The sequence below is a fragment of the Salvelinus sp. IW2-2015 genome, linkage group LG13 (genome assembly GCF_002910315.2).
Source record: "Salvelinus sp. IW2-2015 linkage group LG13, ASM291031v2, whole genome shotgun sequence".
Classification (NCBI taxonomy): domain Eukaryota; kingdom Metazoa; phylum Chordata; class Actinopteri; order Salmoniformes; family Salmonidae; genus Salvelinus; species Salvelinus sp. IW2-2015.
The window spans coordinates 12,481,964-12,485,952 of NC_036853.1; positions in this window are offsets into that span (position 1 = coordinate 12,481,964).

The window sequence follows — 3,989 nt, forward strand, 5'->3', positions numbered from 1 at the left end:
CCAGTCTCAACGTCAACAGTGAAGAGGAGACTCCGGGATGCTGGCCTTCTAGGCAGAATTCCTCTGTCCAGTGTCTGTGTTCTTTTGCCCATCTTAAACTTTTCTTTTTATTGGCCAGTATGAGATATGGCTTTTTCTTTGCAACTCTGCCTAGAAGGCCAGCATCCCGGAGGCACCTCTTCACTGTTGACGTTGAGACTGGTGTTTTTCGGGTACTATTTCATGAAGCTGCCAGTTGAGGACTTGTGAGGCGTCTGTTTCTCAAACTAGACACTCTGATGTACTTGTCCTTTTGCTCAGTTGTGCACCGGGGCCTCCCACTCCTCTTTTTATTCTGGTTAGGGCCAGTTTGCACTGTTCTGTGAAGGTAGTAGTACACAGCGTTGTACGAGATCTTCAGTTTCTTGGCAATTTCTCGCATAGAATAGCCTTCATTTCTCAGAACAAGAATAGACTGACGAGTTTCAGAAGAAAGTACTTTGTTTCTGGCCATTTTGAGCCTGTAATCGAACCCATAAATGCTGATGCTCCATATACTCAACTAGTCTAAAGAAGGCCAGTTTTATTGCTTCTTTAAATCAGGACAACAGTTTTCAGCTGTGCTAACATCATTGCAAAAGGGTTTTCTAATGATCAATTAGCCTTTTAAAATTATACATTTGGATTAGCTAACACAACGTGCCATTGGAACACAGGAGTGATGGTTGCTGATAATGGGCCTCTGTACGCCAATGTAGATGTTCCATTAAAATCTGCCATTTCCATCTACAATAGTCATGTACAACATTAACAATATCTACACTGTATTTCTGATAAACTTGATGTTATTTTAATGGACAAATTGTTTTGCTTTTCTTTCAAAAACAAGGACATTTCTAAGTGACCCCAAACTTTTGAACGGTAATGTACATGTTTTTGGGTTGTTCTGTTGTTGACAGATTTTATTTAACTGTATATCTTTTGTTAAATATTTAACAATTGACCTATCTTTATTCCATATGATTGATATTCCTATCTATAAAACTAATAAACTGGTGTGGAGTATCCAATTCCAATGGTTAGGAAGTTTAAATACTGTACATGAGTAAGCAAACAAACAACATCAACTTATTGTAAAATGACTTTTATTACATTCTTAAATCCACATATTGTGTCTCCATTGTAGCTACAACAAGAACTCTTAAATGTGTTAAAAAATACTCTTAGGCTTCATATTCATAATATATTCTAAATTATATATTTTAAAAATCCATATTGATTTCAATAATCATCTTAAAATAGAATGAAAACATGATAAATAGAAGTATCATGAAAAGAGAGGAACCTTTAGGGAGATATTATTGAAAAAATAGAATAACAACTCTCCAAGACAAAAAGGAGGACACTAAACTGATGAGAAAAAATATGACAGACAACGATAGAAATTAAGAAACAAAAGATCACAACAAAACCAACACAGGATACATAGATTAAAATCCATCTTTAAATGTAATTACATTTTAGATCCTATTTATTCAAAAATGTAGGCTCAAAAGTCATGTAATAATATTGATATTAGACTGGGATCAAACCTTTGATACTTTTGTGATCAACATTCACAAGAACATGTACACGGTGATCAAGGTTTTAAGGTCTTCTATTCCGCGCAAGGTGTCAGACTAGGCTAACTGACAAAAACACTGGAACAGAGAGCCCAGCTATCTCCCTGAGTGACTGAGAGGAAATGTAACTGCACACCTTGCGAACTGCCTTAAAAGAAAGAAAAAGCAGTTTTAGGTGTGCAAATACATAACCATCTAAGTTCTAAACACTTACAAAGCATTTCACTTAATAGAATCCCCTCTGCCTTACGAACCATAAACTCAAGTCAGTTAAACTAGTTCTGTGTAAAAGTTGGGTGTTGTTATGTTGAGAGAATTAAAAACCTCTTGTGCTGTACTTTTAAGGGGTCTCAGGCTGGAGTGCTTATGAAGTCTACTGAGACATCTAAACAGGGCTGTGTAGACCTTCCTAACTGAAATCGGGAAAGACATTATTGCACAGTCCCAATATGACATGGTTGTAAGCTCCCAGAAAAGTGTATCCCCCTAAATACCAACTACTTTTATATATACAGTATGAAGAACCGCACTGTTCCAGCATTGCAAAGTGAAACATATGATTATTGAAATATAATTGGACAGAAAATATTCAAGGCCCGTAAGTGATTCTCTCTTATTGTGGTAAAAGTAATACAAGTATTCTACTCTGACCAAACCTTTCACACTGCAGCTTGTCTATGTACAAGCTTTGTACTGAGGGTGTTGAGAGTTTTTTTAAATCTGAAAAGCCCCTTTAAGAATAGTTCAAAAGTAATATCCTGCCACACCCAATGTCCCTCTCCCTAAAAAGAGATGTTAAATCTAACTTTGACTTCCTAGTATAGATTAATACAAATCTGCACTCTCATTGAAGACAGAGGGGCAGATTTAATGCTCCCAAATAAACAGTGTGGAAAAATATATAAACATAAAATACATATTTTTGTACTATATCATCATCCTTCAAATTGCATTATAAATTATGACATCTCAAATACTCTATAATCTAAATGTTGAAATCCCTAACTCTGGGGGGTAGCTGATGGCTCTGTTAACCCTTCATTATGCCGTGAGTGTTTTTTGAGAGGGTGAGGTAGACGGGGGAGGGTTAGGGAGAGAAGGCATCATTAACAAATCATCACACTTTCAGTTCAGTCTGAAACAGTAGACTGCCTAAAAACATACAGGGGGAGCATGAGTCCCCACCTTCCCCATACTGGTCAAAGGTCAAACTCTAAACACCCCTTCCAAATTGTTGTTGGTGCCCAGGTGGGAGCACTGGAAAGTGTTTTCACCACCTATTTGTTTTCTTCTTATCATCTGCTTCCTTTCCCTCTTGAACAAAGTCTTGTATTGGACCTAGAGACCCCTGGTTTGAGGGATGGGAAAGATCCTTCATTTCCAGGGGAACTCTCTACCTCAGTTGCTTTAGTCCTGCCTGTCTGAGGCAGGAGGATGTCCCACTTCTGTCAGTTTCAGGAGGACAATCGTCAGTCTCTGAGCTGGAACCCTGAAATTATTTGTAGCACGAGAAAAGGGTCCAGATTCGGTGAGAGAGGGCTCATTGTCGGTAAGTGCTATTCATCTAATAATTTTCCATCCCAGTACCCCGGAATATGACCAGAAATACTTTGAAAGACGCTGTACTGGCAAATCTTTTTATTTATTTGCTTTTATTTAACCAGGTGAGTCATCGATAACACATTCTCTTTTACAATAACAACCTGAATAATTTTTACGTATTATACATCTCCCCCTCTCCCTCCCTCTCAATATATATATATTTAAATCTCTGTCTAATTTTATTTTTACATGAGTAAATATAAGTGTATAGATAAAGAACATTTAAATATACTTATGTGATTCTTCTCTCTTGCTCTCTCTCTAAGTGGCATTTGCAAGGGAAAATGTAGTGGGACTGAGGTCTTTGATTGCACCTAAAAAAAATGTAAGTCGAGCTGAAAAATATCAGTGTCTGAATGTGTGCCTGTAAAAATACATGTATAGGTCAGCATAAGTGCTTTGTCTTAGTGCTGTGTGTGCAAGTCTGCATGCATGGTAATAGTTGCATCGTCCATGTCTTGCATGCAAAAAAATGTGCCCACTTATCCATTTGATCTTGGTCCCTTTAAACAGTTTGTTCATAGGATACAAAACTGCAAAGTATGGGCACTACCAAATAAGAAACTGGAGAATAAAATGGAGCTGTCAAACTGCAATAAGATAAAAAAGAGACTGCACAGCATCTCCTCCAATGGGGCAGGATTGTATAGTACATTCAGTCTCATGCCTTGGGCTGTGCTGCATGTCTGTGGGGTACATTCAAGATTATCTTACAAGGACTTACACTGAGAACTGGAAAAGAAGTCAAACTGGTTTTACAGAGGACTTCTGCTTAAGGGAGATCTC